The sequence below is a fragment of the Crocuta crocuta genome, unplaced genomic scaffold (assembly GCF_008692635.1).
Source record: "Crocuta crocuta isolate KB4526 unplaced genomic scaffold, BGI_CrCroc_1.0 scaffold116, whole genome shotgun sequence".
Classification (NCBI taxonomy): domain Eukaryota; kingdom Metazoa; phylum Chordata; class Mammalia; order Carnivora; family Hyaenidae; genus Crocuta; species Crocuta crocuta.
Window position 1 is genome coordinate 2,430,263 of NW_027531562.1, and position 23,254 is coordinate 2,453,516.

The window sequence follows — 23,254 nt, forward strand, 5'->3', positions numbered from 1 at the left end:
TTGTCCATGGCTAATCAGAATCTCTCTCTTCAGGATTGCTTCAGGTTGACTTGTATGCTTGACCTAAGGTCACTTCCTTCAAGTCAGCCTTCTCAATATTGCCATTAGTACTCTTCTATCCACCAGAAGCCAGGGTGAGGGGTAGTTTTGTTGCTTCTAGCCCTGGGTTTTTGCACTACCCTGTGGTCCTCTGCACACATACGACCCCATCCCCATCTTTGTAAACAGTTCCCTTATAAATTGAATTTTAACAGACTATCTTAATTTGGGTAGGCCATCTCCTTCCTGTTAAAATCCTGAATGGATAATGTTATACTGCTCAGTATGGAGGGGTTGAAACATTCCAGGCTTTTATTGGAAATCTGCTTTCCAGATAGTTAGGTAATATGCAAAGGTGTTATTCAAAGTATTTAATATACTACCCCAGCAGGGTCCTGGAGACCCTGCTGAACCAGGCATTATCCCTCTAGTTGCTCTTATAGAAAGGCCTAGAGAGTCCCCAAGTAGGGGCTGAGGCAGCCAGAGTCGATAGTATTTGGGAGTGTCAGGATTGTGGCTATTGACCAACCAGCACGGAAGGGATTAGTGTTTTAACAGCTGTGCATTCCAGCTGAATGTTAGCCCAGGTAATATGCCTACCTATCTATTTTCACCTTTAGTTAGCAAATTTCAACCACAAAGTTCATTTTTATGTTTATTTAACAGACTCTGAAGGCAGATGCAGACAAAACAACGAGCAGAGAACAGATGTTGCCTTGTACATATAATGAATGAGCAAAAAATTTTGCATTCCTTTACCCCCTCCCCAAGTGAATCAAGAAAAGAACCAATTTGAAGCCTCTGGCAGAACGGGTAGCGTATAGACAAGCTTGACATATGAACCAAATATCAAAGGCTGCCCAGTGCTATCAGAGATTTTTAGAACTGTGACATTTGCATCAAAGATTGTGTCTGTGCTAAGCATTTTGCGTCTCTTAGAACAGCCTTTTTAATCCCAGACTGGGGTTTCTGAAATTATTTGTTTGAGCCTATAAAATAAAGCAGTGTTTGATCCTTAGTCATACACAAGAAGTTTCTTGATTCTTTTTAGAGCTGATCCTATGTAATATAATTGGTTATTCTACCTCAGAAACATAATTATATCACATATTTTTATATTTCCTCTGCTGCTTCTATGGTGACACCATTTACATATCTCAGGTGATTCGTCATGAAAATGGGCCATATGCTTTTAACACATATTATCTGGGTTTTTAATCCTGTTAGTTTAAGCTGTGGACAATTACATAAATCTCTTTCTTATTCACTCTGTTGCAAATGCTGAATAACTAAACTATCTTGCTAATGTAGCATCAGGTTAAAGAAAATGAGACATGTAATGATTTTGCCAAAATTTAAAAGGGAATCTTTAGCTATAGATCAATGGTTGGATCTGAAAGAATACCCATCTCAGGACATAGCATTTCAAATACTGCTATTTCTCCTTTGCCCTATTAACAACTGGTGGTAACAGCAGGGGATATAACCGAATTAGGGAGAATTCCATTTCCATGACATGGAATGTGTGCATATATGCATAAGACACTAAGGGACACAGGACAGATTAAGCTACAGAAGAAAATTTCTGATGATCACAAACTGTACAGTGTTATAGACCAGCCCTGTATTTACTATGAATGTTAGTGTAACTGAGATCTATTACATAATGCATAAATTATACTTCTGTTTAGTCTTCAGTTCACAAGGATAAATGATCAAGGAAAATATCTGATCTTGATACAAATGTTCTTTGAAGTTTATTTGTGGAATTTGTGTCCTTATGTGACATTTGAGGCTTATAAAATCAAACATTTTTCTGTATTAAAGAAAAATATTATGCCATGAGTCTTCAATTAAAAACCTATCTCAGGAAAAATAAAGATAAAAAGAAATACAATTAATTAATTGTGATAGCCATTCTGCTCTGAAGATAACTGGCAGGACTTCAAGAATTAATTAGAATAATATTAATAAAACAGAATTATGAAACTACAACTAGTACTTTTACATCTTATAACCCATTCCCAGTAAAGACAGGTATTTGGTCCAGTTCAGGGAGCAAACAAATTCTCTCAATGTTCCTAAGTACTGCATATACTGTGTCAAAGTTCCCTGAGAACCATGGCACTTCTGGGGTCACTGTTTGTCTTGCCTGCCAACACATTCCAAAACACACCACACAAAAGATCCCAGGGTATGGAAATAATAAGTAATCTTCTTGGTTTCTAGTAAAAAGTTAGTTGTTCTGGGAATAAAATGTACCATTACCCAATCTCCAAGTGGGAAAACTCAATCAAACTGCAATAAAAGTATAATGTAAAATAGGTGTCAAAGTAAACCCTTAACTTTTAATGCTGCTGACAAACGGCTGCTGACCACCCACGGAGACAATTACAGAATCCCCCACAATCCATTACCTCAGTCAAGAGAATTTACTTTACTACTAAGAAGCAGAGCTATAAATTTTCCTTTAAATGTGCTGCCGTAGCAAATCTGTGACCAGAAAATGCCGACAACATTGCTTCGGTAACAGCGTTGGCTCTCCCCTCTGACACCACTTCAATTCCAGGACTGCCTTTCTAGAATGGCTTTAGTCAGAAACAGACAGCGACTATTTCGATAATATAAAAGTATCAAACCAATTCATTTCCAACTAAAAAGAAAAATATTATAGTCTTAAAAGTCCTGATACTGAGCCATCTGGAATCTCAGTGGGGACTTAGTGTTCATTATAAGAGAAGATCATGGAGGCACAGAAGACAAAGGCACCTGCATGGTATTCCAGTGGGAAGGCCAACCCCATACTGAGATCACTTATGTGCCATTCATATCAGATAATCCCACTGGCTGAGAGGTTTTTGCAAGGTAACCCATCACAGCTTAGATCAAATGGACAGTTGTTCATATGGATCAAAAATTTCTCTATAACACTTTCCTTGATTCTCATTTTTTTGTTTTTTGGGGAAAGTGGAGCAGGTCCAACTCTCTTCTCCCTTAAGACTCTGTATGAAATTGATGACTACTATGATGTCTTCTTTAGGTCTTATTTCTTCAATCCAAATGGACAAATGCTATTGGATGGTTCCATTGGGTTAAACAGAAGGGATTTAAAAATGAGCCAGATATGGGGCACCTGGGTGGCTCAGTCTGTTGGGCATCTGACTTCAGCTCAGGTCCTGATTTCACAGTTTACAAGTTCAAGCCCTACACCGGGCTCTGTGCTGACAGCTCAGAGCCCGGGGCTTGCTTCAGATTCTGTGTTTCCCTCTCTCTCTGCCCCTCCCCTGCTCATGTTCTGTCCCCCTCTCTCTCAGAAATAAATAAACATTAAAAAATTTTTGAAATGAATCAGATGAAGTAGCACACACACATAATTAAATTTAATTCATTAGGATGACCGTTATACCCACAGTATTCTTTTTCTTTTTCTCTTAGCAATGTAAGCTTTTTCTCAACATAGCCTTATATGCAACACAATACATGAATCACACTGGAGAAAAGTTCCTATGGCTGAAGTGAAATGGGGACTCAGAACCTCACCTACTTGATTTCCCTCTCTGCCCTCCAGAGGCTCTAGAAAAAGCCCTGTGGAGCCTCTGGGTCCTGAGCAACACAGCATAAACACCTCTGCTCTAGAACTTCAGAGAAGAATAAAAGTAATCTGCTGGTCAGATGCAGTGTGTTGGGTGGTGAAGGTATAAAGAGCAGGTCATGGAAAACCACCCTAAAATAGCGGGTATTCGAGCTGCGTTGCAAAGGCTGAATTGGTGGGCAGCTCCAACAAAGTGGCATTGCAGCTGCACTGAGGGAGCCATTAGTACTGAGAGAGGGCATGAGACAGGGATTTGAGCCAAAGCTCAAAAAGAGGCCTATGAACATAGGGAAGAAGACTTTGAATGCTATGCTAAGGAATCTGCACTTTTCCTAAATGAGAAAGCCATTGGAAGCTTTTAGGTTTTTACCTTTTAGGGGAGTGATAGGGGAAGATTTGTGCTTTAGAAAGTTAGGTGGTAGTGATATGGGGTTTATACCACAGAATGAAACAGTGATAGAAATTAACAATGAGATTCTTGTACTAGGAGAGATGATGAGAGCTCATTGGAAGGTCATTTTGAAGACAGATTAAAATTTTTTAATGTTTATATTTGAAAGAGAGAGAGAGTGAGTGAGTGAGAGAGAGAGAGAGAAAGGGAGAGAGAAAGACAGAGAGAGAGGAGTTACAGAATCCAAAGCAGGCTCCAGGCTCTGAGCTGTCAACACAGAGCCCCACATAGGGCTTGAACTCATGAACCACAAGATCATAACCTGAGCCAAAGTCAGATGCTTAACTGACTGAGCCACCCAGGCGCCCCTGAAGATAGATTTAATAGAAGCTTTCGGCTGGTGGATTAAAGGAGAATTCCAAGATCATGCTAAAATCTTTTGTTTATTCATTCAATTAACAAACATTTACTGAGAAACTGCCATATACCAGGCACAATTTGAGATGAGAGATGAACAAAAATAGTTGCCCCTTCAAGAAGGTGACATCCTGTTCAGATGAGACAGAAACATAATTAAGCAATTAAGTAGAACATGAGTGGAAGGTATCACTGCAGAGCTGTGTATATGATGGCAGGAGACCACAAAGGAGTGAGAGGCAGATGCACATCCTGGCTCTCTCTGTTCTATTCCACCCTCCTTCTAGCATGCCGCTCTGCACATTAGGGACTGGAGAACTAAAGACTACATTTCCCAGTTTCCTTGCAGCTTGATTTCCCCACACATATTTACCCTCTGGAAAGACTTAAAGGGTTGTTTGTTTGTTTGTTGTAAGAGAGAGCATGAGTGTGCTGTAGCAGGGGAGGGGTAAAGAGAGAGGGAAAGGGGAAGAGAGAGAGATAGACAGAAAGAGAGAGAGAGAGAGAGAGAGAGAGAGTCCTAAGCAGATTCCATGCTGTCACTGTAGAGCCCAACACAGGGCTCAATCTCATGACCCTGATCCAAAATCAAGTCAGCACTTAACCAACTGAGACACCCAGGTGCCCCTGCCCTCTGGCAAGACTTAGAATGTGTGTGTCAGTCCCCGCCCCCACCCCCCACCTCCAGGAGGAGGCCACCTGGTATTACTGCTATTGTTTATACTGATAAGCAGTCGTGGAGGTTTCTGATTTCTCAGTGGCAGTGGTGTCAGTGTCTAGTCCCCAGCTTCCTGGGTGCCATGCTGATATGCATCCTGGCAGAGGCAGTGTGGACCTAGAGCTAATAACTGTGGTGGCACCTTCCTTATTTTCTGGTGTCCTGATCACAACAGAGGCACCCATCCCCTGGTGGGCCAGCTGTGCACTGTTAGTCTAGGAGTCCCTCTTAGAAACTCCACCTAGAGCCTGTTCCTCTAACCCTTCTAGTAATTTTATGAGCAACTATTCCTCTCTACTCTGCCATTTTTTTTAAGCTAGCCAAACAGATCATTAACTACAATAAATTTCTAACCATAGCAAAGTGACATTTAATATAGTCTGGAGGTGGTCAGAGAAAGCTTCTGGGAGAAGATAAAGCTTGAATTAATCTTTTTTTAAAAGTTTATTTACTTATTTGAGAGAGAGAGAAAGAAAGTGAGGGAGAGGCAGAGAGAGAAGGAAAGGGAGACTCTCCAGCAGGCTCCACGATCGATGGACCTCTGTGGAGGCTGACACGGAGCTCGATCTCACAACCATGAGATCATGACCTAGCCAAAATCAAGAATTAGATGCTCAACCAACTAAGCCACCAGGCACCCCAAAGCTTGAGTGAATCTTAAAGGGTGAATATAATTTGATCTAACAGAGAACCAGGAAAAGACGTTCCAGGCAAAGCCAGGAAGGTAAGGGAGAGAATGATGTGTTCAGAGACTGCACAGAATTTACAAAGGGAAATGCTAGGAGATGAAGATAGAAAGGCAGGGAGAGGTGAATTCATGAGGGCCTCGTGTCAGGCTAAGCAATTTGAATTTTATTCGGAGGAGTTATTGGAATTGTAAGCAAAAAAATAATATAAGCAGATTTGTATGCTAAAAAGACATCTCCGTAGAATTGTGAAGCGCAGATTTGGCACAGCTAGAGAATAAAGTGAGGAGACTGCATAGGAGGGAATTGCAATAATCCTGGCAAGAAATACTGAATACTGAGAGATTAGCCAAGAGACAGACAGCAGGAGTAGAGTGGTCGGGACAGCTTTTAGAAGCAGAAAGTAGAATCTCTGAGATTTCATGACCATCTAAATATAGGGTAATAGGAGCAAAAATGTATTTGTTGAGAGTGACACTCCATTTTCCAGCTCTGGCAACAGGTAGGTGATGGTGCCATTTAAAAAGATATGGGGGCGCCTGGGTGGCTTGGCCGGTTAAGCGTCCGACTTTCGCTTAGGTCATGATCTCGCGGTTCATGGGTTCGAGCCCCGCGTCGGGCTCTGTGCTGACTGCCGGCTCAGAACCTGGAGCCTGTTTCGGTCTGTGACTCCCTCTCTCTCTGACCCTCCCCTGCTCACACTGTCTCTCTCTCTCTCTCTCTCTCTCTCTCCTAGAAATAAAAAAAAAAACATTAAAAAAATAAAATAAAAAGATACGGAATGAAGAAAGGGGAGTGTGTTCGGGGAAGAAGATGAAGAGTTCAAGTTTGGACATGACAAATTTAATCAGTCTGTAGCACAACTAAGTAAAATTATAAGTAGGGCTTGGAATAGATGAGTTTGTAAGACAGTATTCAGTCTGAAAGTCTTCCCAAATAAGTGGACACTGAATGCTTGGGTAGACTGCAGGAGAGTGTGCAGCCTGAAAGGAAGGCAGGGCTGATGACAGAGTCCTGGAGACAACCACCATTTATAAAGTAATCTTGGAAGAAGAGAGGAAAATATTGCTAGAAAGATCAGAGAATGAAAAGAAAATGGTGTCTTGGAAGGCCATGGGAGAGATGTGAAGGAGGAAGAAGTGGTCCTGTGCCAGAGGTCTTGGGGTGGCCAGTACATGGTTACGCCTGTGAGCACCCACCTGTGTGCATATGTGGGCGCGCACGCGCGCACGCGCACACACACACACACACACACACACACACACACTGATATTTGCAAGGTCCAAGAGAAAGTAGTTTAATGGGAGAGTTGAACAATGCATTTGGCAGAGGGGAATAAATAAGCACTAGAGTGAGGGAAAACAAACATATCAAAGGATATTTATTTTATCAAGAAACTTCATTGTGAAAGGAAATGAGATAAAGTAGTTGCTAGGAGAAGACACAAATATGAAAATTTTATGTGCTTTTTAGATTGGAATGGCTTACAATAACATACAATTATTGAGCCAAGACTGTTCTAAGTGTTTTACATGTATTCCTTTATACAGCCACCCTATGAGATAGTTACCAGTATCCTCCCTATGTTACAGAAGAGGTAACTGAGCAAGGGTGTGGTGAAGAAACTTGTCCAGGGCCACAGGATTAGGAAGCAGCAGTACCAGGGTCCATACCTGAGGATTCTGGGTACAGGACTACATGCGTAACCACTGTGTTTTGCTGCTTCCACATCTAGAAGACTAGCAGAAGCAGCAGAGGGGGAAAGTTAAATATGCAGAGAATGCGGCATTCCACAGGAGCCTAGACAAGATAGAGCACTTAGGTGGGAGACAAGAATGAGGATGAGTATAAATGAAGAAGAGTTGTAGCTACAGGGTCAAAAAGCAGATGTTTGTGCCAGACCTCTATCTTTTTCTGTCCATTAGGAGGTTAAGAACATCTATGCAGTATGAGAAGACATGGTAAAAGGGGCCCTTGGTATGAGCAGGGAAGGGCTGAGATAGCTGCTGAGCAGAGAAGAGATGGTGGTATTGAGGGACACCTCAAAGACTGGTCAGCCGTGATGGGTCCCGGTTTTTACTGTCCTCATTTTGCCGGGTGTGTGATTTTATTGAACAGACTCTGTTCCTTTTGGAGCACAGAAACTGGGAGTTTTTGAGCAGGAGGGAAAGGTAACGGAATTAATGATATAGAAAGAAAAAGAAATATCAGTTTATTTAATAAACATTAAATAGTAATTACTATGTGCCAAGCACTGTTCTAAACATTTTAAAATATTAACCCATGTAAAAATTATCATTTATAGTAATCACTTCGATTTATTGTTCTCTTTATGAGCTAAATGCTTTTTAAAATCTCATGCAATCCTCACAACCTCCTTATTTTCTAGTCACGGAAAGTGAGTTCAGACAGATTAATTCGCCCAAGTGGTGGTTTAGCAAGTGGTAGAGCCAGGCTTTGAACCTGTCTGTTATCTCCAGAACCTATATTTCCCACTACTATGCTACGTCTTCTCTGTACAGAATGAGAAAATAATCAAGTGTGTAGGCTGGATACAGGACGTAAAGCCAAAAGGGGATAATTGTTTGGCTGAAAATGGAGGAGCATAGGGGTGGAGGTTTCAGGGCATTTCAAGGACAAACAGAAGGAGAATAAATTGAAAGGGTAGATGTTTGGGGTCAAAGGATGAAATCACTGAGTTTGTGATTTCAAAGGAAGAACAAGAGCCATAGGTCTAAACTGACGGTGCCAGCCTAGGGTCCTGGATGAATTCAGGGTCTGCAATGTGGATCTGGAAATGAGAATCAGAAGGTATAAATATGAACCAGGTGCCAGGAGGCTCAAGGAAGGAAGGGTTTTTACAAGAAGATGAAGAACCAGGGGTTTGGAACGGACTGTCAGGGGCTAGGGATGTACCCGTCAATCTGTCCTCCTACCCCTCCTTCACATCCCCACCTATCCTCACCACTACAATAACGTTAAATGATGAATTCACCACAATTCAGATGATGTCAATTATGAGAAGGTGGTACACGTACACAAAATTGTCCTGTGCCAGCCAGGAAGAGCAAGAACTTGGTATAACTTGATCAACCGTACGTATTTAATAAATGTTTATTGCACCCTTATCCTATGCCAATAAATTCTATAGAACTTTTAAAAATTCTGCATTTAACACAAAATAAACAATTAAAACAAGGCAGATGGTTTTAAGTACTATGGAGATAATTAAAAGCTGGTTAGAGGGTGCAGGGAGTAAGGAAGTGGGGAAAGTGTGCATATTGCCTTTTGTACAGGGCAACTAGGGAAGGCCTCATAGAAAGGTGACATTTATACAACCTTGCAGATTTCCAAGAGAAGACATGAGCATGCAAAGGATCTAAGGTGAGAATGTGTTTGATGTGTTCAGTGAATATCAAGGAGTCCAGTGTGGCTGCAGCTGAATGAGCAGAGTGGGATAATAGGAGAGGAGGTCAGGGTAGGAGCAGAGCACCTGGGTCCTTAGAAAACATTGGAGGTATTTTTTTTTAGCAGAGTATTAACAAGATCTGATTCACATTTTCAAAGGCTCACTCTCACTACTGTATGTCAAACAGTTTCTGAGTGGGAGGGGCTATGAAGGAAAAAATACCATGTAAGAGGCCATTGAAATTAGCCAGGTGAGAGACAACAGAGGGTTGGACCAGGAAGCTAGCAATGGAGGTGGTGGGAGGTACTTAGATACCACACATATTCTGAAAGCAGAAATGGCAGATTTTGTTGTTGGATGTAATTGGCAGCCTCTGTCATGGCCCTCAACAATTCCTACCTTGCCTTGACTGTGGGCTAGACCTAGTGACTCACCTCTTATGAAAAGAATATGGCAAAGTGATGGTACGTCAATTGCAAGATTAGGTTACAAAATGTGACTCCTGTCTAGTTGCCCTCCCTTGCTCTCCCTCTGGCTAACTCTAGGAAAAGCCAGATGGCACACTGTGATCTTCATTTTGAGAGGTCCATGTGGCATGGAACTGCTGTCTCCAGCTAAGGGTTAGCAAGGACGTGAGGCCTGCCAGCAGCCACATGATTGAACTTGAAAGTGGTCCTCCATAGTCAAGTCTTGAGATGACTGCCACCCTGATTGACACCTTGACTAAAGCCTTGTAGGAGAATGAGCCTGGAGATAGCCAAGCCAGGCCAAGATTCCTGACCTAAAGAAATTCAAGTATAATAATTTGTTATACAACAATAGACAACTAATATAGATTGGAGATGGTATATAAGAGGCAGAGGATAGTTGATGACTCTAAGGGTTTGGGCCTGTGCAACTGGCATCTGGAGTTGCCATTTACTGAAAGAGGAGTAGGTTGAGAGGGAGGGGAGAAAGCAGGCATTGTTTTGGATGGGTTATATTTAAGATGCCTATTCAATGGAGATCATGAATATGCAGGTGTATATCCAAGTCTGGAATTTAAGGAAGAGATCTGGGCTATTCAAGACTTTTGCCCACTTTCTGTATTGTTTTGTCTTATTATTTGTGGGAGTTATTTACATAATATAGATAGAGGTCCTTTGTCAGATGTATGGATTATAAATATCTTCTACTCAGTGACTTGCCTTTTCACTCTCTGAGTAATGTCTTGATTTATAGTCTAAATTTAAATTTTTTTTAAGTTTATTTATTTATTTTGAGAGAGGGAAAGAGCACAAATGGAGTAGGGACAGAGAGAGAGGAATAAAGAATCCCAAACAAGCTCCACACTGTCAGTGCAGAGCCCTACATGGGGCTTGAACTCATAATCTCTGAGATTTGACCAGAGCTGACATCAAGAGTCAGACACTTAACTGAATGAGCCACCCAAACACCTTTAAAAAAATTTTTTTAGATTTACAGTCTAAATTTTTTCAAGTTTATTTATGTTTTAAAGCAGGGGGGTACAGAGAGAAAAGGAGAGAGAGAATCCCAAGCAGGCTCTGTGTTGTCAGTGCAGAGCCCAACTTGGGGCTTGATCCCATGAACTGCAAGATCATGACCTGAGCTGAAGTCAGGAGTTGAATGCTCAATCAACTGAGCCATCCAGTCACCCCTGCAGTCTAAATTTTTAATGGAGCTTGACTTTCCATATTTATTTTCATGCTTAGCACATTTTATGTTCTATTTAAGAACTTTTTTCCTAACTCATGGTCGTGAAGATATTTAGAAATAGAAATCTGAGGACTGTCAGTGTACTGGGTAAGATCACCTATTGGAGTGACTGTAGAAAGAGAAGAAACCTTGGATGCAGGCCCAGGGCATGCCCATGCTTAGAAAACAAGGGAGTGAGGGGAGTTGGCAGAAGAGATTGAGAAAGAATAGATGGTCAGTCATGTAGCAGAAGACAGCTGAGCCAGAGTGGAGTCCCAGAAGTTTCCAGGTGAGGTCATTAATATTGCCATATCCTGCTGGTAAGTGGAAAAGGCAGAGACTCGGGGAGGATCACTGAAGTTGGCAGAGTAGAGGCCAGTGAATAAGCACTATTTTAATAAGAATATGTGTATGGTAGGGGAGGGGAGCTCTAAAGTCTGATCAGAGCAGAATGGGAAAAGAAGTGAAGACAAATACAGACCACTCTTCTGAGGAACTCGGCTGTAGAAGAGAAATGAAAAATAGGATGTCAGCTGGAATGAGATGTACAGATGTACGATCAAAGAAGGGATTTTTTTTTCCATAAAGATGTTATAGCATATGTGTAAGAGCCACTATGTGAACAGCTAGTGAGAAAGAAGGAGGAAGACAGAGTGCTTTCAGCAGTGGAATCATGTCCTGGAGTCGGCAAGAGGAGATGGGATCTGGTGCACAAGTGCAGAGGACGGTCATGGATGCAGCAGGCTCAAAGGAGCGGTTGTGCAAACAGATGCAGGGCCTTCTCTGACTGCTTTGGTTTTCTCAGTGAAGTAAGAATCAAGGCCATCAGCCAAAAGGGGAGCAGGGGGAAGTTTGTGATTATAAAGAAATATAGCAGAATGGTTGAGTACAGACTGTGAGCCAGGCCATCTGGACTCACATCTCAGCTCTCCTGTCTGTCTAACAACTGTGTGACCTTGGGCAAGTTACTTAATCTGTTTCCTCAGGTGCCACATCTATGAAACACAGATAACAAGTGTATCTATCTCATAGGGTTGCTATGATGATTAAATGAAATAACACACATAAAGCAAAGTTTTTCTTGTATTATAGACAGAATTGAGTTTCTGGACGTTCAAGAACTAGTCAATGATGGACCATATGAAGTCACCAAAGTAGAGCCACAGGTATTTAGGCCTTTTTGTGAAGTACATATTAGTTCGTCTCCCATGTGGGTCAGAGGAAGGAGAGGCTTCAGACAACTTGGCAGGAATGCACTATTTTCAACTCTAGCAGTACGTTACAATCTTCTAGGGAGACTAACAAAACTATCAATGCTTGGGCCCCAGCTTCAGAGATTCTAATTCACTGATCTAGGATGGAGCCTATGCTAGACTTATGAAAAGCTCCATTCGTGAATGTAAGGTGTAGCTAGGGTTGGGAAGTGCAGGCCTACTAGGTATACACATGCTGTGGAGGTGGTTTAATAACAACTGATCTATTTAAAATTCTACTCAGCCAATAAACTGATTTCACATCTACAAGGCAACTTTCTAGATTTATTTTGGTTTTCTCAATGGTTTCTCCATAAGAGGACAGTGTGCTAGTTGGGCAATCAGATGTCTAATCCAAGTGGCAGTCACCTCATAAATGACTAAAATGACTTTGTTGTCATATGCAGTGGTGTGACTCTCTGAGGGCACAGACAACACTGTTTTTGGACTTAGAAACAGAAGGTGCTGGCCATGGACCAAGGGAAGTCACTAGGAGATGCTGTCTTCTCAGGCTTATTTGTGGGCACAGCTTCTCGGATCTTTCCCTGGAGACACTCCCAACTGTAGAAACTGAGAAGCCAGATTTGAGTGCCACATTTCAGAGAACACTGGCTCAGCGCTCATACCTATGATTTTGGCAGAAACATGACATAATTTTTCACAGTGTACAGCCATGGTTCCTAGCATATAGCCCATCGGCTGTATGAGACCCCCCTGCTAAATTATAAGATCTATGAAATGCAGATAGCAATTGTATCTACTTCATCGGGTTGCTGGAGGTAGGGCTGGAAATCTACTTCCAAATAGGCTTTCTGGGAAAATAATACACATGACAAAGTAAGGGAAATCTAGAGAGTCGCATTGAGTGAAGACTTTACAATCTACTGGCTCCTTCTCCACCCGTGAGGGGCACTACCCAAAAGGCCAAATCTTAATATTTTTATTTTTATTCTTTTGGAGGTTATTTATCTCTGCTGAATAATTTATTAAATAAAATTAAGAAATACTTATATTTCTTAACTTATCAAATAAAGCATTTTTTACTGACTCCCTGATACATAAGAGAATGATTTTGTTTCTACTATGCCATTCTTTTCTCCTCTTCTCAATGTTTTAATTTCTTTCTTTTTGTTAGTTTTTCTATTAATGACCATTATGACATTAAGTAATATTCAAACCTCTATTTCTTTTTACATAAAGATTGACATCCTGTCTTGACTCCCTACCCCTCTGATTTCTTTCCTTATATCAGGTATATTTTGTCTCTTACATTAATAGATTCTTCCATAGATAGACATTCAATACATGCATCTGCTTCCCTCTGCCTCCACTGTCATTTTTGGTCCCACGGCCTTCCAAAGGATCTGTTGACTCTCAACCCAAAGCTTTCTCCACTGGACAGATAGCTCCTTTGTTCCCACCCCTGGTGCCAGGCTGTCACCCTTCCCTATTGGTCAATTCAGTGTCAACCACTTTCCACCTTCCAGAAATGTGTATCTTTCTTCTGTGAACCTCAGATCCATTCTCTTCCCTGGTACGAGTTTATTCCTTTTGAAACTTCTCTACTTTCATTATGGTTGGAGCTGGGGAGTAATGACAGGCAAATATGTGTACCCAGTCCATCTCCATGAGATGAATGTCCCAGAACTCACTTTATCAAACAGTGGACTGTGTGGTTCTTGTTCAAGCCCCTTATTCTCAGTTCCAAGCTCCTCTTAATTAATTTAATTGTTCTGCCTTTTCTTATTTGAAGACTATTCTTGATAGAAGATGCATTAAGCAATTTTTCTTTCCTCTGTCATCATTCTATATAACATGCTGTTCTTCTTACATTACAGTCTTCTAAAATCTACCTTCTTGCCATTGAAAGCATTTCTTACATACCTCAGCTCCTCCTAGCCATAATTCTTGGATGTTTATCCCACTCTTGGGTATTTAGCCTTGGCCATACTTCAATCTCTCCTTTCATTTTGAATCTAACTTAAAAACAACAACAACAACAACAACAACAACAAAGTAAAATCTTCTTTTCAAAAGCAAGTGAAAATAAAAGATTGAATATCTCATTTGCAAAGACAACAACTCTGCTGTTCTATAAGCCAGTGCCTAAGGGAGTCCACTTTTAAACTTTTAGTCCTCTGTGGTGTGAATGTGTATAGCCTTGTGGTTAAGATGTCAGCTTTGGAATAGGACTGACTGTATTCAAATCCTGCCCTGCCACTTGCTTGGTGTGCGAACTCTAGTAAGATGTCCCACATGGCAGTGCTTAGTGAACCATTCTGCAAATCCTTTCCTCTTTCTTCCTGGAGATATGACTAGACTCTATTTCTTAGCCTCCTTTGCAATTAGGAGTAACCACGTGAATGAGTTCTGGCCACTGGAAAGTGGGCGGAAATTCTGGCCCACAAAAACCTCAGACTCCTCCACTATCTCAATCACCCTGGCTGCTGGCCGGCTATGAATATCCAGGGCAACCTTGGAAGCCATGTGTTGAAGACAGCAGGGCCTCCATCCATGGAGTAGAAACTTCACCCCACCCTCCACCGGGTGCTGTCAATGGGATTTTACATGACTAAGAAATAAGTTTCAAGTGATCAAGTAATGAGCTTTTCTTCTGTTAATCCAATAAGATTTCAAGTTTATGTTACACCAGTTTGTTTTACCCTAACCAATATACTTACCTTCTTAACTTCTCTAAACTTCACTTACCTCTTCAGGATAATTCTAGCACCTACCTTCAATACTGCTGTTAAGAGGATTAAAAGAGAAGCAATGAATACAAAGTACGCTAATGCACAGGGCCTGGCAAAAAGTAAATGCGCAAAAAAGGTTCATTTCTATTATTCTGTAAAGCCTGTTGTTAATTACTGCTGCCTGTTATGTTTGATATAATAGAAGGCTCTCACAAACATTAAATGCCCATTCCTTGCTGCCTGAAACCCCACCATTCCTTTCTGTAAATCAATGTCTTCTCTGTTAAAAAGCAACTTTCCTACCTTTAATTATAAAATAAACATGTTTATATGTTTTATGCAGAAAAATATTTGTATATAATACAGAACTTATAAAGAAAAAAACTTTTGATCATCTATAATCCTATCATCCAGAGATAATCACCGCTAGCATTTTAGCATATACCTTTCTAATTCTTTATCAATTATTATAGGAATGCATATATGTAATTCACATACATATATCAAATCAAATCAGAGATAATACTAAACATATAGCTGTTTTTTTCACCTAACATTTTAATTTGAACTGTGCCCTATGTGTTCAGATATACTTTGAAAAGATAATGTTTGGTGGGTGCATATGGGTACACAGAAACTTATTTAACTATTGTATGACTGTACTGCACTTTATCTAACCATTCCTTTTATGTAGTATATTTTCATTGCTTCTGTCAGAATAAATATTCTATGTAGAATAAACCTCCTTGTACACTAAAACTTTGTCTCTCTGATTATGTGCCCTTTCTGCTTTTATTTTCATTTATTTGGACTTTTAAAAATAATATTTGACCCTAAAATGATACAATAACTGATACTTAACTTTATCTTGATTTATGTTTTATCTTTACTATTCCTCTGTGTGTGTGTGTGTGTGTGTGTTTGGTTTTAAAAGCAAAAATGCCCTGGAAAAGCCAACAGACCTTTTCTGAAGGTTTCATGTTAAATATGTTTATCAGATTGTTTCATTTGCAGAAAGAAAACATCTAAATTTGTGAAAGTTAGAGGCAAAAGGTGTTCTAAGAAGGGGAGGGGGACGGGAAGTGGAAGATTCAAGATAAAAATCTCTGCCTATCTCGAAATTTACACATGAAAGGATATCTCCTCTTGTCCCAACCAACACCTTAGATGAGCTACTATATTTCCACCTTTTATACTCAGTGAGATGCAAAAAGAACATGAAGCATTAACAAGCAAGGATCTTAATTAAGTTTTTGCTGAGCACAGAGATAGCATTAACAATGAGAGTAAACAATAGTAGCAATGAAACATAATCCTAGCACTGGACCTCCTGTTTATTGAATGGCTGGGTGAGTATCTGTAGATAAATTAATAATGATTCTAGCTTCCTCTGTCTCTGGAGCTAAATCAATGCCCACTCTTCAGATCAAGGAGATTCAATATTTCTCTAGTACATGTATCTTGGCAAAATGGTTGAAAATATGTAGGAATACAGTATGCATCCTTCTTGGAAGATTTCTATCAATTCCAATTTGATATTCCCACAGCTGGACTGAACCACATGAGTCTACAACTGGTGTGGATGTGCAGCAGAGTTGTTATCTAAGGTAACTGCTCTTCTGTCTCATTTGCATTTACTTCCAAATTGTTATCTATCCTCTTGGGTGAAGGTCTAGTCACAGACATTTATTGAAATGACTCTGTCGCTCTGCTTTCCCCCAGGCTTCTATCAAAGTGTAACATTAAGATGACGGACACACACCTGCCCTTCTGTCTTCACACAAAGAATGGTCATTCTCAATAACATCCTCTTCAAATAAAAAGGGCAACAATATGAAGTATACAATCAGGGTCCCAGTAGGAAACAGATGGCACACTCAAATTAGGATAATTCAAGGAGGATTTACTGGAGGGACTATTTAAAAAGGTGTGGGCAGGGTGGAGGCAAACCGCAAGTGACAGAATGATATTCCAAGTCTAGTCAACAGTGGGGCAGTGAGCATCCTTAGGTCTGAGAGGCCAGTTACCAGACCCAGACCCAGACCCAGACAGGACAGAATCATATGGAAATGATAGATGCAGCCAGAGGGTGAAAAGAAGGTGAACTTGTGGGGAAGGAGTCCAAGATATAAACTCCCAGACTTCCGTCTCCTGGTTTCCTGCTGGGATTTGCATTGGTAGAACACAACCACAAGCCTGATTATGGAACAGCCCATATAAGTCAGTCTTTCAGGGTAGCCAGTGGGAGAGAAGAGGGAAGGTGAGGAATATACATGGAGATTCACGGAAGATTGCAGGCAGAGGGGGAAAGACCAAAGGGTTCAGCTTGGCTGTGCCAACACGAGACATCTATCGTACATCAAGAGGAGGTGTCGGGTAGACGGCTGCATCTATGATTGAGCTGGAAATATATACTCAGGACCCAGAACACAGACGCTTCTTAAAACCGAAAGACTGAAGGTGATCATGAAGGGGTGTGGAGAGACAAAGGACCATGGGCAGAGATCTAAGTGTCTCCCAGCTGAGAGGGTGGACAGAAAGGAATGCTCAAGTTGACTTGGAGGAAAGGTGAGCCCTGGCATCCCTGGGGGCCTCGCTGTGTTGCAGTGGGGCCTGGGGGACCAGTACCTGACTGCAAAGCACATCAGACAGAATGAGAGAATAGGAGACTGGGAGTGTGAGCAGCTGTCGTGAAGAGTTTGTGCTGCAAAGAAGGGGAAAGAAATGGGAGAGAGCACTTGCAGAGAAAGTTGAGTCCAGAAACAGTTGAGTCTTTTCAGAAGGGAGAAACACTAGGTGCTTATGCTGGTGAGAATAATCCAGGGGCAAGAGCAGAAATGATGGCAGAGGAAAGAGAGGGGACTATGGCAATGAGGAGCACCCAGGCCGCTACATTAGGGGACAATTGCCACTTAGCTCCAGCTAATAGTTGCCAGCTCCCTGGTTTCTCAAGAGAAGCCAGAAAATGACCTACCTACCTTCCTACCTACCTTCTTTCCTTCCTTCCTTCCTTCCTTCCTTTTCTTTCTTTCTTTCTTTCTTTCTTTCTCTCTCTTTCTTTCTCTCTCTCTTTCTCTCTCTCTTTCTTTTCTTTCCTTCTTTCCTTCTTTCCTTCTTTCTTTCTTTCTTCCTTTCTCTTTCTTTCTTTCTTCCTTCCTTCCTTCCTTTCTTTCTTTTCTTTCTTTCTTTCTTTTTTTAAACATGAAGTCCCCTGATATTTAAATGTTGGCAATTAATTAAAAAAATTTTTTAACTCTCTGAAGTCCAAACAAAACTCCTCTGCAGGCTGCCAGCTGGCAACCTCTCTTCTATGGCAAAGTTGTATTCCTTCCACAGCTACCAGGTACGGCCTCCAGTTTTAGGGACCTCTGAAGGACAGTGTCAGTTTGATCTCTAAAATCTTTGAACTTGTGAGAGTCCCCACAGTGGTGTTGGACCAGGGTGGTTAATGATACAGTCATTGTCTCCATCGTAAAGGGCAGCGGAACTGAGGTTGCCAGAGCTGGCTGCACAGCCTATACTTAAGTCCTCACAGTTAATACTTAGGCTTCACATATGCCCTTTGCCTCCTCCCATCTCCTCCTCACTAAGGAAACTTACTATTATCTGCAGGCCAATGCAAATAAAGGTCATCAAGAGACACTTTCGGGCCAAACATTGAAAGCTGGCATGGTAGAAGGGCTGATTGTTTGTAGGCTCCTGGCTAATAAAAGAAATGCCAATCAAAGGGGGCCTTCTGCCGGGTCTGAAACTCAGAAGGAGTCCTAGCTGTCAGATAGCCCGAAGCAGGACAGCACTTGGATTTCCAAGGGTGTCCAGCACCTGCAGAGGAAAACTGCAGAGCCTGGTGATTTGATGGTTCTTCACTGGCCCAGGGAGGGTACAGGGGCAGTCAGGCAGGGAAGAAGGAGTGCCAACTTCAGTCATATACTGCCTTCCTCCAAAAGTGGGAGTGGGAAGAAAACCACCTTGGGTGGACTGCTGCATTTTTATACACACAAAACTGTTCTGTAAAACAAGGTTTAAAATCCTTAAAACACCTCTCTTAGAGCACCTGGGTGGATCACTCAGTGAAGGATTTGATTCCTGATTGCATCTCAGGTCATGATCTCACGGTTCATGGGTTCAAGCCCCATGTAGGGCTCTGCACTGACAGTGCAGAACCTATTTGGGATTCTCTCTCTTCCTCTCTCTCTGTCCCTCCTTCTCTCTCTCTCTTTCTCTCCAAATAAATAAGTAAATAAATAATAATAATGTTTAAAACTCTACACCTTTCCAATTTTCACCACGTGAATAAAAGCATCAAAAATACTTCTCATTGGGGGCTTCTGGGTGGCTCAGTCTGTTAAGCATCGGACTTCAGCTCAGATCAGGATCTCGCGGTTCATGAGTTCTGGCTGCATCGGGCTCTGTGCTGACAGCTCAGAACCTGGAACCTGCTTTGGATTCTGTGTCTCCCTCATTCTCTGCCTCTCTCCCACTTATGCTCTGTCTCTCTCTCTCAAAAGTAAATAAACACTAAAAAAAAAAATGCTTCTCGGGGCGTATGGGTGGCTGAGTCAGGTAAGCGACCAACTTCGGCTCAGGTCATGATCTTACGGTTTGTGGGTTCCAGCCCCGCGACGGGCTCTGTGCTGACAGCTAGCTCAGAGCCTGGAGCCTGCTTCAGATTCTGTGTGTCTCCCTCTCTCTGACCCTCCCCTGCTCACACTGTCTCTCTCTCAGAAATAAATAAAAACATTAAAAATAAAATATTAAAAAAATTAAAAAATGCTTCTCAGGGGCTTCCCAGAACACCATCCTTACTTTTGGCACTGCCAATGCTATAGGCAAGGTCATCCCTGAACTGAGTGGAAAGCTCACCCACATGGCCTTCTGTGTTCCCACAGCAATGTGTTCATCATCGATCTGATGTGCTGGCTGGAGTAAGCTGTCAAATACAATGACATCAAGAAGATGGTGAAGCAGGCATCAGAGGGCCCTCTCAAGGGCATCCTGGGCTAAACCAAGGACCAGGTTTGTCTCCTGCAACACCCACTCTTCCACCTATGATGTTGGGGCTGACATTGCTCTCAATGACCACCTTGTAAAGCTCATTTCCTGGTATGACGTGAATTTGGCTACAGCAACTGGGTGGTAGACGTTATGGTCTACATGGCCTCCAAGGAGTCAGAGCGCCCTGAACCACCAGCCCCAGCAAGAGCAGGAGGAAGAGAAAGGCCCACAGCTGCTAGGTAGTCCTTGTCCCAGCTCTATCCCCAACACACTGAGGATCTCCTGACCTCCAGAGTTTCCATCCCAGGCCCCCTGAAGAAGGGAAGGGGCTTGAGGAGCCCTACCTTATCATTTGTCATCAATAAAGTATACTCTACCCAGCCAAAAAAAAAAAAAAATGGCTCTCAGGTCACAGTGCCACTTTCCCCTAGCGGTGTCTGCCTCTACCTGGAAGTGGAGTATCAGTCCCAGAAAAACTGCATTTGAAATGATTTCCTCCTTCTTAAAAATGTATCATTAAAAAGTCCAGTTGGGACAGAAACAGCTCTCATCTCTGAAATCTGCTATCACTGATCTTCCAACTCAGTCTATGCAGGGCAAGCTGGGAAAGTGTTCCAAGTATCCTTCCACACTGATAAACTCTAAAGCATACCTGATTTCCCCCACCCCCAAACCCCACCGTTCTGCTAAAACTTGGGCAGGGAGGGCAAGGAAGGGTAAATAGGGCTTGAGCAGGCTGAGGAGAAGAGAGAAAGTTCTCTGCCAAAAATCCTTAAATGTCTTCACTATGGAGGCAAAAATTCTTCTCCCTGCTCTAAGTGAAAAGGAAACTGGGGGAACGTTTTTCCAGAGTTCCTTGTTAGGGAATGGCTCTGGGAAACTGAGAGTATGGCAAGCACGGTATTTCAATCTCTCCAAATTCCCACAAAAACAGAACAGGAGAGCAAAACTGTGGACAACACTTAGAACAAAACTAGATGACAAGGTATCCCCATGAACCCCAAAATACAAGTGGGTGGAGACAGCTCAACCCCACAAGACCTCCCTGGTGGCCCGTTTGTACAGCAGGAAGAAGAAGGAAGTGATGGGACTTCTCACTTATGGACCTGAGAACAGAAAAACCACACTGGAAAACAGGGAGGACCGAACTGAGATCAGCAGCTGAAACTGGGCGGTTATGCTCTTGTGAGTAGCAAGCGAGTGCAAGTGGCCTGCAGTAAGAGAAGTGAATCAGGTCCCACTTCTAGCACCCTGCCCAAACTGCAGACAAACTGATGAAAGTGCAATGAAAACCAAGCAGAACAGGGACACAGAGACAAGGGAAAGAGAAAGTTCAGACAAAAGTAGTGGAGGGAAACAGAGCCAAGAAAGCTGAGAGAGAAGGCTGCCATATACTTGAACACTAGGCTAAAACAACTAGAGAGGGGGCTCTGTGAAATAAGAAATGTTTCATGGAAGCCCTGCCCCTCTTGAAGTTCAGAAAAACTCATTTCACTAAGAAATGTGCTGTAGGAAAGTATCAAAGTAGATACCACACCAAGTTATTATAGAGAAAAAGAAAAGAAGGAACTGAGTAATATAACATCCCACAGGCAAAGAAAGCATGCCAGAAAGACATGTCCGCAATACAGAAGAAAACCGTAATCTAATACTTCACAATGAGTTCACTGACATTAGGAAACTGATAGAAGACTTGAAAAAGCTTTTCTGCTTGGAAATGAGGCAACAGAATTCATACAGATTAGAAACAAAAAATCCTTCCAAGAATGAAGAGTAAACATGAAGGAATATGAGAGCAAATACACACAACAGATAATATCCTAAGAGAAACAAAATGTATAAAAGAGAAATCTCTTAAAAATCTAAAAGTAATGAAGAGAGAAATTTTTAGAAAGATTCAAAAGAAAATGAGTAATATTAAAGAAATGCAGGGATGCCTGGATGGCTCAGTTGGTTAAGCATCTGACTGACTTCAGCTCAGATCATGATCTCATGGTTCCTGAGTCTGAGCTCCATTTCAGGCTCTGTGCTGACAGCTAGGAGACTGGAGCCTGCTTTGGATTCTGTGTCTCTGGTCCTCTCCTGCTCGTACTCTGTCTCTCTCAAAAGTAAACATTTAAAAAAAATTTTAAAAAAATAAAGATATGCAAAGGAGCTTGAAAATATTGATAAGAGTCCCCATAAAAGAAACACCAAAGTAAGGGAATAAATACAGTAAAATCTTGGATTGTGAGGAACTTGTTCTGTAAGTGTTCTGTAAGACAAGCAAATATTTCTGATAAATTTAACTTAATAAACAAGTGATGCCTTACGATACAAGTAGTATGTGATACCAAATGTCACATGATCACAACTGAGCCAATGATTCTTCCCTCCCCCCACCACCACCTGTTTGCAGGATTGGGAGTAATTGTCTCCTATGCTTGAATGCTTGGTCTCAGGCCACAGTATTTGTAGAAATCAGTGATTTTTCAGAACACTGGAAGATGCCCACAACTGCCACTAATGTATTTTTTGTCAGTTCAAAGCACTTATGGACAGTCCTTTGTTTTTCCATACAAGAGTAAGCTCAGGAATGCTTTGCTTCATTCTTGGTCAGGCTGCCTACAGATATAGACCCTTTCCTCTGCTGCCTTATTGCCAGTTACATTAAATACAATATATGACGAGAGTTTATTAACACTGTACTGTAGTCAACATCTGTTAGCGATAGTGAAAGTCATCCTATACAATAACCCTCCTCTGTCTTGTCTCCCCAACACTAGTTGTGAAGGTTTTCAAAGATAATTGCAGGTTAACTTATTGTTCTTTATATTCTGTATTTTCCTTATTATTTTGCATTATATTACAGTATTGCAATCATTTTTACATGAATAATTTTGGGTTGTAGAACAAATAATTTGAATTTCCATTATTTCTTATGGGGAAATTCGCTTTGGTACACAAGTGCTTTGAGTTACAAGCATGTTTCCAGAACAAATTATGTCACAAACCAAGGTTTTACTGTACCAAAATCTATAACTCAAAAACTTTTTAAAAATTATACATATCTATATTTATAATTATATATAGTATTTGACCACTACGGAGCCATACTGGGAAGAGGAGGGAAAGGAAGGGACAGGAAGAGAAACTTTGCTTGGGCATGTAGAAAGAGAACAAGTGGATTACAAGGGAAAGAAAATTAAATTGCCATTAGTTTTTTTCCACAGCAATGCTTTTTCTCAGACAGAAACAATATAACATATTTCAGATGTTCAAAGAATGAGCCAAAGATTTAATATCCAGTAAAACTTGTTTTTGAGTACAAAGGGCACAAACTTATCAATATATAAGGACACAGGGAAGATTATTCCCAAGAACCTT